Raw genomic sequence first — 13,269 nt, 5'->3', positions numbered from 1 at the left:
TGAGGGCGAGGGTCCGGTTGTGGGGCCTGAACTCTGGGCCTGGGCACTGTCCCTCAGCTCTTCAGCTCAAGGCTAGTGCTCTAACACTTGAGCCACAGCGCCACTTCTGGCTTTTTTTCTTATGTGGTGCTGAGGAATTGAACCCAGGGCCTCAAGCATGCAAGGCAAGCACTCTACCACTGAGCCACCTTCCCAGCCCTTGGCACCTTTCTTAAATACCAACCGTCTATAGATTTTTGTAGATTCATTTCTGGATCTTTGGTTCTTTCCATTAACAATTAGTATTGCTCTCTTTGTCCAAGATTGCTTCAGTTATTTTGGGTCTCCTTTACTTCCATATAAACTTTAGAAATGATTTTTCTACCTTTGTGAAGAATGTCATTGGAATTTTTGAGAGGATTACACTGGAGATATATAAGATTTTGGTAGTATGGTCTTTTCACAAAATTGATTCTGCTAATCCATGATCATTTGTAGTCTTTTCATCTTCTGGTATCTTTTGCAATTTCGTTCTTCAGTGATTCATTTGCTATACATCTTTCACTTCCTTAGTTAAATTAATTCCTTAGTTACATTAATTTCTTAAGCTAATTCCTTAAATACATTTTGGTTTTTGAGGCTATGGTAAATGTGATTGTTTTCCTGATTCCTTTCCCAGTCTATACACTGCTGTTAGGTAGAAAAGTTACTTTGTATATTAATGTTCTATTCTAATTTTCCAAAAATACTTATCAGATCTAGGAGTTTTCTGATGACTTTTTAGCATCCAAGTATAGAATAATAACATCTGGAAATGGGGCTAATTTTACTTCTTCATTGACTATTTTAATCCCTTTTATTCTATCCTCTCAACTTATTCCTCTATAATGAAGAAGAAAGGAGAGTGGAATCTTTATCTCATTCCTGATTTAAGAGAAAATAATCTTCACTTTTCTCTACTTAGTAGAATTTTGACTATAAGTTTGGCATATATAGCTTTTATTATGTTGAGGTATGTTCTTTCTATTCCTAGTTTCTCTGAAGCTTTTATTATGAAGAATATTGAGTTTTACCAAAGGTTTTATCCTGCATGTATTGAGATGATTGTGGGATTTTTGCCATTTTCTCTTTTTATGTTGTATTACATTAATTCATTTGCATATGTTGAACCATCCTGTACACTTGAACACAAAGCCCACTCAAGCACAGTATATGATCTTTTTAAAAGTGTCACTGGGTTCAGTTTGTAAATATTGTGTGGAAAATTTTTGCATCAGTGTTCATCAAGGAAATTGGCCTATAACAATTTTTTCCAAGTCTTTCCATGTCTTTACAAATGTTATAATATCATTCTTCCTAATGATTGAGCAAAATTCCATTGTGTATATATACCACATTTTCTTGACCCATTTGTCCACTGAGGGATGTATAGGATGATTCCATACTTTGGGTATGGCAAATAGTGCTGCAATAAACATGCTTGTGATGGTGGCTTTACTGTATCTTGGTTTATAATCTCTTGAGTAAATGCCTAAGAGTGGACATGCTGGATGATGGAGTAGTTCCCATTTTTTGAGGATTCTCTACTCTGCTCCAGAGACAAAGGACTCATGCTTTCCCACACATGTGGAAGCTAGATTTAGCTTACAACCTAAGTATGTATGTTGGGTGGTATGAAGTGATTACAAATGTATTAACTGAAATATGGTAGATCTCAAATTGTATAATGCCTTAGAAAACCAAAACCAAAGCTCAACAAAATTATGCCAGGAATCTGGTACTTGAAAGGGGTGGAGTGGGTCAAGTGGAAAGGGGTGGATGAATGAAGGGAAGAAGGGGAAAATGGAGATAAGAACCAAGTCTATATACTACAAATATTTGGTGGCATTTTCCTAATAAAAGTAAACATATTTATTTCAGGTGAAAACTCCATAAAAAATTTCAATCTGCCTATAAAATGTAAATCAAGAATTTCAGTTGTGAAGCTTGAAATCAGGGCCTGGGTGCTGTCCTGGAGCCTTCTTGTGCTCAAGACTAGTGTTCTACCCGTTGATCTACTTCTGGCTTTTGAGTGGTTAATTGGAGATAAGCGTTTCACGGGGACTTTTCTGCCCAGGCTGGCTTCAAACTGTGACTCTCAGATCTCAGCTTCCTGTATAGCTAGAATTATAGGTATAAGCCACAGGTGCCTGGCTAATCAAGGTTTTATGTTGTTGTTTTTTTTAAGACAAATTTTATACTGTTATTACTAGGAGAAAACATACAAGTTACATTTTTCTAAGTTTTTAAATAAAATTTACCTACATTAAAAGAAAAAAAAGGAAATTGATCTATAAGTTTCCTTTTTTTCCTGTTGTGTCTTTACCCAGCTTTGTCTAATAAGGGTAATACTGGCATCACTGAATTAAATTTGGTACTTTCCCTTTCCTTTGTATTTCTTGGAATAGTTTGAGGAGCAGTAGTTTTAATTCTTTAAAACTCTGGCAGAATTCAGCAATAAATCCACCTACTTCCACTCCTGGGCTTTATTTTGTTGTGAGATTATTACTGACTTGATATTATTACTCATTTTAGATATGCTTTAGTTATTTGTATCTTTTTTATTTAAAGAATCTAGCCACTTCATCTTGACTTTCTAATTTTTTGGAGTAATATAACAGGCTCTGTTGGAGGCCTTCCTATCAGGGAAGGGTAGAGGGTGAATGTATAAGTTGAAGAAGGGTGAATATGGCCACAGTACTTTATATGAGTATGAAAGTACAACAGTGAAACCTGTTGAAATTTTTTTAGGGGAGGATGAGGGAGAACGACAGGAAACATGAATTTCATCAGGAGTCACTGCATATGCAGGTATGAAAATATCACAATGAATGCTCCTTAAGAGACAAAAGATGCTATTGCTGAGCCTATGAATTAGCTGAAAACTGGAATCCAACCCCCAGACTTTGCATCCAAGTTCTTTGAACTGAGTCATTCCTTGCTGCAGTCATTTTATAATCACCATGTACTCCAGGAAAGATAGGCTTCACTGGTAAGTACTTGTGACAAAAGGCAAACTGTCCTCAAACAAGCAATGCCATAGTCTTATCATCTTGAATGGGACAGTGAAAAGCTAGACTACCTGCCAGGCCTCCAGAGTCAAAAACTAAAGGAATGATCAACCAGGCTATACCTAGGACCCAGGACTGTTTTACCTTTCTCACTTTACACCAAATTCTCCCTATTTAATGCAAGTCTAATATTTGTACCCTTAAAGATAGCTGAAGATATACCATTGCTGGCATGTACTAAATGTCCTTTCTCTGCCACTTACAATGTCTTTTATTTGGTTAATGGGGGCAGCTGGCTGGAGCAAGCATGGGATTTCTAGTCTTTAGGCCTTGGGTCTGCAAACCTGATTTCACTTATAACAACCAATATGTGCTAATAATAATCAAAGAAAAGCATCTCAAAAAAGGAAAGAAGAGTTTTATTGATAAATACATGCTCATTTGCTATGTTGTCTACAGCTGCCCTGTTACAGTGGCAGAAATATCTTATTTTCATAGACGATGTAGAGACAGAATATGGAGTGATTAAGAAAGCAACACAATACTGTGTTCTTGTACTACAAAAGAGGTCACAGAAGTTAGTTGAACTAAAACTTGCATCCAAGGCTCCTACAACTGAGCATTATTCCAAATACCATGTACAATGCTCTTCCCCTCATAATAATCTCTTGGGATAACAGTCATCTTCCTCTAATCAAGAAAAGGTAGAGGAAGATATTGTGCCTCACACTTGTATCCTTAGCTATTCTGGAGGCTGAGATTTGGAAGATCAGTGTTCAAGACCAGCCTTGGCAATAAGCTTCAAAGACAGCCATCTCAATCAGTAAAAAAAAAAAAAAAAGGTGTTACTAGAAAAATAAGAAAAGCAGAAAGAGCTGGGGATGAGGGGCTGGGAATGTGGCTTAGTGGCAGGGTGCCTGTCTAGCATGCATGGGGTCTGGGTTCAATTCCTCAATACCACATAAACAACAAATAATAATAAAATTAGAAGAAAAAAAAAAAAGAGAAAAGAAATGGTTTGGGATGTGGCTTTGAAAGCCCATTGTGCTCTCTGAAAGAGAAGTTTCCAGTTAAGTGACTCAAATTACACATGCCCTTTCAGACCTGCCTCTACTTTCTAATCAGGCCTGACAGTCATTTCCCCACTGTCTGGTTATCTACACAACTTTTCCACTTCATTCTTTTTTCCATTCTTGTCAAGGTTTTAATACATGCAGCAGTACAGGTAAAGGGCATCAATCACCCCAAACTCTGAGACTGCTTTGACAAAATGAAGCTCTGCCACTTGTTGGCTGCAAGACTTTAAACAACTTCTCTCTGTTCCAGCACTTCCCTCATCAACTGTAAAATGAGGATAAGCTGTGCATTATATAGTCTTTTTCTTTTTTTTTCTTTTTCTTTTTTTTTGTAGGTTGTGGGGCTTGAACTCTGGGCCTGAGCACTGTCCCTGAGTTCTTCAGCTCAAGGCAAGCACTCTACCTCTTGAGTCATATTTCCAGTTTTCTGGTTGCTAATTGGAGATAACAGTCTCACAGACTTTCCTGCCTAGGCTGGCTTTGAACTGCAATTTTGAACTCAAATTTCAGCCTCATGAATAGCTAGGATTACAGGTGCCCAGCTGTGTTATATATTCTAAGCTATGTAGCCTACCACCTATGAAGCTGTTCTTCCTGTAAAGGCAAGTCCTGCTTTTGAAGGACTTTTAGTTTATTCTGTATCTAGAAAACTACCTGGCAGTAGGAAGCAATTATTACTGAATGAGTTAATAAGTAAAAGTGAATGATAGAAGAGAAAGAACACACGGAAAGTCCCATTTGAACACTACAAGAAACTAAGGAAAGTTTATAATAGATAGAAGGGTAGTGATGGCAAGATATCACAGGGCAGCTGGGTGCTGGTGGCTCACAACTGTAATCCTAGCTACTCAGGAGGCTGAGATCTGAGGATTGCAGTTCAAAGCCAGCCCGGGCAGGAAAGTTCATGAGACTCTTATCGCAAATAAACCACCAAAAACCAGAAGTGGCACTGTGGCTCAAGTGATAGAGCGCTCACCTTGAGCTGAAGAGCTCAGGGACAGAGCCCAGGCCCAGAGTTCAAAAGCCCCATGACCAACAAAAAAATATATATATACACACATATATATACATATATATATATATATGTATATCACAGAGCCCCAAATTATAAATGATAATATAACTTCAAAACTATCAAATTTCCTTTCCAAATTGATTTACCTATCTGCACATTTAGAGTGACTTAGAAATCCTAAATGTTCCCTTCGTGATTCTTTATTTTTCCCCACAACTACCCCCGCCAAAGTTGTAAAGTTTGTTTTCAACGTAGTGTCAACATAGTGTCTTGTACATCTCATTGTTATAATGGGTCAACATGTATCCCTATGTAAGCATTTTGGTTTTTTCCCTTCCCCTCCCCAAATTAGAAAAGTGTATATACAAGATGCAGGGCACGGACATCAAATACAGTGAAAACAGGGGTTATACCATGGGGGAGGAACGTACAAAGAAACAACAACAACAAAAAAATCACATGGTACATTATAAATACGTTAGAAGCAATAGCAAAAAAAAAAATTGTGTCCCTATCTTGGGGTTCATTTCACTTTACCACAGCTGAGATAAGGAACCAACTCAGATGCTCCTTAGTAGATGAATGGATCAAGAAAATGTGATATATATATATATATATACACACACACACACACACACACACACACACACACAATAGAATTCTATACCTCCATCAGAAAGAATGACATCGCCCCATTTATTAGGAAATTTAAAGACTTGGAAAAAATTATAAAGTGAAGGCCCAAAGAAACATAGGTCCCGTGGTTTCCCTTATTTGCAATAACTAGTACATGAATAGGACAAGTAGAAAAGGTCAAAAGCTATGTACATATGACCCTTCATGATTCTTTTTTTTTTTTTTTTTAGGTCCGGTCATGGGGTCTGAACTCTGGGCCTGAGCGCTGTCCCTCAGCTCTTCAGCTCAAGGCTAGCACTCTACCACTTGAGCCACAGCACCACTTCTGGTTTTTTTGCTTTTTGCTTATGTGGTGCTGAGGAATCGAACCCAGGGCCTCATGCATGCAAGGCAAGTGCTCTACCACTGAACCAACTTCCCAGACCGACCCCTCATGATTCTTAACCACAATTCTTACAACTATGGTTATATAGAAACTATTGAAATCAGGCAAATATACTTTTTTATGTATTTAGATTAATTCTAAGTATATCTATAATGTAAAATATACATTATATAATATATACTATATATTATATATAACAGATATCTAATATATGTTATATATATAAAGTACAGTGCATAATAAATACCTTATAGTAATGTAATATTTAATAATATAGTTATAATAATAAGTTATATAACATAAAATGTATAAGTACATACTATATACACATAGTATATAGGATATATATATCATTTTTAATTTTCATTTTTGTTATTATAAGGGCTTGAACTTCTGCTCAGCTTTGTTCACCACTAGTACTCTACCACTTGAGCCACACCTCTAGCATACTTTTTTCTGACTAACTGGAGATGGAATCTGGAGAACGTTTCCATCTGAGCAGAAAAGTGTAGCTAAGATTATGGAAATGAGCCATTGGTGCCTGGCTAAAAAGAAACTTCATTGTTGTAGGTTAATTTCTCTAGATCTGCAGAAATTGAATCCATTTGGGATTGCTTCTGATGTGTTTACCTGAGGGAGTTACTGTCTTCTTTACAACTTCATTTTCCTTTGTAGTTTTAATAATCTGAAGCAATTTGGTGTCTTCTGTTTTGTTTTTGGATATTGGGCTTGAACTCAGGACCTGAACTCCCTTAGCTTTGTCACTTAAGACTGGCATTCTACCCATTGAGCCACACTTCCATTTCCTATTTTTTGCTGGTTAATTTGAGGTAAGAGCCTCACAGGCCTTCCTGCTCAGGCTAGCTTCCAACCTCAATCCTTACATGTCAGCCTCCAGGATAACTAGGATTTCAGGTACGAGACACCAGTGCCTGCCAATCTGGTATTTTTTAGAACCTGAAATTGCCCAAGAAAAGGTAAGGCAGAGCTGAAGTAACAGTAGGACAGCTTGATCAGGATTAAACAAATAAAACGAAAAACGGCATTAGGCAGTTCAATAGGCACCAACTCAGTATCCTAATTTGAGGAACCACCACAACACAACTGTTACTTTGTTGATTTGAAATTGTTTAGGGTATTACCTTTCAGCTACCATGAAATCTCACATGATTTCTGACAAAATCACTAAGAAGTTCAAGTTTTGGCCACACTATGCACTTCCAACTGTAGCCAATTTTTTTTCTTCCAGTAAAGAGTTTTTCATTTATATAAACATTGGTCTCTGAAAACTGGCTTGCTCAGATGAGACGATTTAAGTTTCCATTCATTTATGCCAATTTCTACTGCAACAAATAGATAATATCCTAAAATTTGAAAAACCTCCAAACCCTTCTTTAGAAACCTCCTTTAACTTTAGAAAACTGTGATTCAGTAATTATTCATTTACTTCTTCAAAACTGTCACCGAGTTGCCAAATACTTTCAAACTTCTCGTTCTTAAACTTTCCCCACACTTCATCAACTACCCAAGTGGACCTACTTGGAAATAGTTACCAGCTGAAAAAGAACAGCTAAGGATATTTTAAATTTTAAGGTATTGTTCTGCAAGTCTTTCTCCACTCCTTCTTGACACTCAGGAAGAGTGTTTTAAAAATCAATTAAGGCTAGGCGCTGGTGGCTCACGCCTGTAATCCTAGCTACTCAGGAGATTGAGATCTGAGGATCATGGTTCAAAGCCAGCCCCAGCAGGAAAGGCTATACCACTAGAAAACCGGAAGTGGCGCTGTGGCTCAAGTGGTAGAGTGCTTGCTTTGAGCTGAAGAGCTGAGGAACAGCACCAGGCCCAGAGTTCAAGCCCCAGGCCAGAGTTCAAGCCCCAGGACAGACAAAAAAAAAATTAAGCCTGTAATCCTAGCTACTCAGAAAGCTGAAACCTAAGGATCCTGGTTCAAGGCCTACCAGAGGAGACATATCCAAGACACTCTATATTCAATCAACCAACAATAAAACAGACGTAAAAGTATGGCTCAAGTAGAGTGTGAGTCTTGAGCAGAAAAAGCCAAGTGAGAGCAAAAGGTCCTGAGTTCATGCCCCAATACGTGTGCCTGCGCATGTACATGTACGTACACACACACACACACACACACACACACACACCACACACACACACACACACACACACACCCCTTGCTTACCCAGGCTGGCTGGCTTTGAACTGGGATTCTCAGATGTCAGCCAGCTGAGTAGCTAGGATTACAGGCCTGAGTATGAGCCCTGGCACCTGGCTAGCCTGAAAAGTTTTAAAACATTAAACAAGTAACAACACAAACATTCCCCTCTGCTGCCATGGAGAATGCAAAGCTGTTTTCCATTTTATCCATACCACTGTCAACTGAGCAGCTGCCACCAGGTCCTATCCTGTCACCAGTGGTTCCAAAATGTGATGAAAAGAACACCAGTAGAATATTGGAAAAGTTTTTAAATGGTTAATTATATTCATAATATAAAAATAAAGTTGAAAACCAAGTTTCAGTATTATTTAATATAAAGGGTAATATTATGACTTAGTGACTCTCCAGGTGTTCACCTCTTACCAAACCCTGTGGCAGTAACCACCTACCAATGAATTGATTTTCACCTGCACCTGCTTTAACAGAACTAAGCATCTTCTGTGATTTTGTCATGCTAACCCTAATAAAATAAACAAGTGGTAACCACTGGGTGCCAGGGGCTCACGCCTATAATCCTAGCTACTCCAGAGGCTGAGATCTAAGAATTTGCAGTTCAAAGCCAGCCCATGCAGGAAAGTCTGTGAGACTCTTATCTCCAATAAATCACAGAAAAAAAGCCAGATATGGCACTCTGGCTCAAATAGTAGAGTGCTAGTTTTGAGCAAAAGGAGCTCAGAGATAGCGCCAGGCCCAGAGTTCAATCCTTTGGACCAGTAAAATAAAAAAATAAACATATACATACATACAAACAAATAAATAAGTAAAAAGTGGTTTCATATCCACTTCCCAAGTTTAATAATGCAAACATGAGAAAATGTCAAAGCTTTAGTTTGCTCTATGCTAAGTATAAGTTTTGCCAGCCATGTTAAAAGTTTTGTTTTGTTTTGTTTTTTGTTTTGTTTTGATTTAATGTCCAGTACTGGAGTTTGAACTCCGAACTTGCTGGGCTTGTTTGCTCATGGATGGTGCTCTACTACTTGAGCCATGCCTTTAACCCAGCTTTTTACAGGTTATTTTGGAAATGGAGTCTTAAGAACTTTTTCTAACCAGATTGTTTTCAATCTGAGATCCCCTGTATCTTAAGACTATAGAAGCTAAAATTACACTTATGAGATACTGGTACCTGGCAAAGATAAGGGTTTTGTTTTAAACCAACATTTTGAATTGTTCCATCAATATAATATTCATTTTCAATCTTATCTATAAAGAAAATATTTTAGCTCAAATTTAACCATGTATTTTGAGTATGTGTATAGCAACAGCTCTTTATCAATAGCCAAGAAAACAACGGAACAAACTTGTCCTTTTTATTCCCATGAGCTATAAAGACATATAGAGTAAGTTAATACTACTTTGTAACTATAAAAAAATCCTGCTTTTCTCAGCCTGTGGTTTGAACTCAGGACTTTGCACTTTCTAAGCAAATGCTCTATCACTTGAGCCATATCCATAAACCTTTTTCTGTTTTGGTTTAGTTTTTTTTTTTTCAGGTAGAATCTCCTATCTTTTCCTAAAGCCAACTTCAGACAGTGATCTGTTACCTATATCTTCTGCATAGCTGGGTTCATAGCCATGTACCATCAGACTCAACTTGGTTGTGATATGGTCCTGGTAACTTTTCACCTGGCCTGGCCTCAAACTTCAAAGCTCTCTACTATTGCCTCCCTGGTAGCTGGGATTACATGTATAATCCAAGTACTTTCATACATTTAACAAAGTTATATAAAAGCCTAAAGAAAGGAGTCCTCATTGAACTCAAGGCCTATGGACAAGAAAAATATTCTATCTATTTGAGCTATACCCTTATCTCTTTTGTTTGTATTTCATTTTTTGAGATTAGGTCATTGTACTTTAGTTAGACTGGCCCCACTTCTTCAGTAGCTGAAATTATAGGCATTTACCACTATACCCAGCTTGAATTTTTTTATTTAAAAGACTGGAGTGTGGTAATCCAAACACTATGGAGTAGAGGTTAAGGTAGGAGGATCACAAATGCCAAGCCAGATTAGGATAAATAAGGAATCTCCGAGAGAGAGAAGGATATGTAAGGAATCTCAGAGAGAGAAAAGAGAGAAAGAAAGAAAAGGAGAGACCAAGAGAAAGAGAAAGAGAAAAAGAGCAAGGAAGAGGGAAAAAGAAAGACAAGAGAAAGAGAGAGAGGCAGAAGAAAGAATGAGGGAAGGAAGGAAGGAAGGAAGGAAGGAAGGAAGGAAGGAAGGGGCAAATGAACTATGGTTATTACAATATTTTATGCCAAATGCTGAACATTTAGTGATGGGAACTACTGGTATAGAGACTGCAACATCACATTTTTAGCAACAAGATCATAATAATGAAATATAGTTTGCATTGTTTACTAATAATAAAAGATTTTGTTGGGGAAGTTTTGTGACATTCATATTGTTTAATATTCAGATACATGTATATTGAGTATGTATGCAATTCTTAAATGTATCTATACATACTAGGGAATATATAAAATAAATAAAATCTGAATATGAGTTTAATTCTTCAAAGTGATTTACCACTTGAAAGAAAAGTACTTCACATCAAGTTTAATTATTTCATAATAAAACATTTATTAAACACATGAGCAATTTTTAAATTCACGTAAGTACAAATTTAATGGTTGTATTTATTTCCTAATTTACAGGGAGAGCAGAAACTGTCAGAATAAAAGGGAACAAGGCAAATTTTACAAGCTGGTATTTGGCCAACCCCTCAAGAATACCATTATCTTTCTTTACAATGAAGCCAGTTTCCCTTAGTTCTAAAAATTAGTTTTAGTTTTCTGCCTATTTACAAAGCTGAAGTATATGTAAAAAGCTCAATCTTATCTAGCCATGGTGGTACAAATTATAATCCCAGGACTTGAGAGGCTAAGGCAGTAGGATCATGAGCTCCAAACCAGCCTGAGTCACATACTATGTCAGAAAATAAAATAAAATAAAAGTTGAAGTTTAATGAGTTGCTAAACTGCAAAGAAGTTGTTGCGGTGACTGCAACTAAATAATGTCTAGCATTTAATAGAAAAAATGATTAGATTTACATGTGAGAACCACCAGTCTTAAACAGGATTATTCCCAGTGCTGAATATATTGAATTTAAGGCAAAATATATATTAGAGAATGAACTAGGATAACAAACCCTCCACACTGGACAATGTAATCAACGGTCCTCTGCTCATTTGTCATCTTCCTGTTCATAAACTGTGAGCTTGGAAGAGGTCTTAAGTTTTCACTCATTAGTTTTTGCTCCTCTCTGTGAGCACAGGTAAGGTTTAATCTTAAGCCTTCTAGGCAAATTCGCATCATTGCAAACTTCACCATTTTTCTTGAACTTTCAATAGTTCGAAAAGTTAGAACCTTCTGTTTTTAAGTAAGAGACCCATCTTGAGTAGATTGAGCATAATTAAAACATAAATAAGCAGAATAAAATTTAAGATTCTAATCATTTTTCCACTAAGTCATTCAACACTCACTGCCTGAGAGTCCACCACAACCTCTAAGGATACAAAAGTTAAAAGCACTTCCCCAAACATATCAAAAACAACAATATCACATAATGGGTTATTTAAGCTTTTGTGTGATACAAATATTTATTGAACGTTATTTTCCCAATGATTCATTATATGTTGCACAATACACAGAGGATAAAGTGATCACTGCACAGAGTGGATCTTTGCTTTCATGAAGTTAAAATCAAAATGGGGAAAACACAAGAATTAGCAGAGATTCCTAAGCACTAGTGTACTGTGTGACTCTCTTTATTTGTAGCAACTCATTCTCTTTAGTAATCACAATGTTCAGGTGCAAAATTACTCAGAGAAACAAAAATATTTAGTAGTTTTTACAAATTCCATATTAAATGTTTATATTTACTTAAGTTTATCACAGATCTTCTGTCTCTCTACTTATCTATCCATCCACCCATCCATCTATCTCAGTTGCTTCAACATTATTTACTTGCTGAAACTCAGTCTGAAAATGCACAACCCTTTCAATATTCTGGAGGCAAGTAATCTGATAATATTTCTTATAGCAGCAAGCTAAAAAAGGTAAATACAGCACTATTCCTGTTTCTACAACACAATAAAATGAATTCTTTGTGAGCTAATATTACTTGGGAAAAGCCTGCAAAGAGAGAAAAGTACAGTTTATTCCCCCAAAAACTAAAAAGTTCTCAAGTGCTAAAGAGGGAGAAGTTGTAGACTTTTAGTTTGGAAGAAGAAGACATGTGATCAAGTCTTTTATGGCTGGTCTGAACACAGAGCCACAGTTATGGAGTTTCTCTCATCACTGCAGTGAGCTGGGGGGGTGGGGGGAAGAGGAGAGCACAAGTCCTAAGTGATAGTCATGCAGGGCTAGGATGAGGAGAAGCATCTCTGTGATACGATCAGTCAGGCATAGTCCAATTTTAGGAGCTATCTTTCTCTCTCTAGAAAGGCAGATCAGTACTAGTCACATGAGACAAAACTGTTCTGACAAACTACTGTTTCTATTCAAAAAGATAGTCAGGGAAAGTGCCTCCAAGACAACAAAATTAGGAGTGGGCCCATATTTTGGGCTTACTAAGTCAGCTCTAACCCAAGTGAAGAGGAAATAAGCCCAACTATTCAAGAGGAAAAGAGGAAAGAGCTACAACATAGCCATCAGTGTAAGGAGCAGTACAATTAAGAGAAGTCAAATGGGCAAGGAATTGATTTGTACTTAATTTGAAGTTTAAAATTAAACAGTTGCTAGGTGCTGGTGGCTTACACCTGTAATCCTAGGTACTCAAGGGGCTGAGATCTGAGGATCTAAGTTCAGTGCTAAACCACTCAGAAAAGTCTGTGAAACTCTTGTCTCCAATATTAACCAACAAAAAGAGCTGTGGTTCAAGTAGTAGAGCACCAATCT

The 13,269-nt window shown here is 37.0% G+C and overlaps 1 protein-coding gene across 2 annotated transcripts in view; it reads right to left on the bottom strand.

Annotated features, from left to right (window-relative positions):
* The window catches only part of Ctsc (cathepsin C), a 52,605-nt gene that overhangs the window by 26,404 nt on the left and 12,932 nt on the right, over window positions 1-13,269 (bottom strand). The window lies entirely within an intron of this gene.

This window comes from Dipodomys spectabilis, unplaced genomic scaffold (genome assembly GCF_019054845.1).
Source record: "Dipodomys spectabilis isolate Male_0828 unplaced genomic scaffold, ASM1905484v1 ptg000003l, whole genome shotgun sequence".
NCBI classification, from domain to species: domain Eukaryota; kingdom Metazoa; phylum Chordata; class Mammalia; order Rodentia; family Heteromyidae; genus Dipodomys; species Dipodomys spectabilis.
Note: the sequence above shows the minus strand (reverse complement) of the source record. Positions and strands in the feature narration are given on the sequence as shown.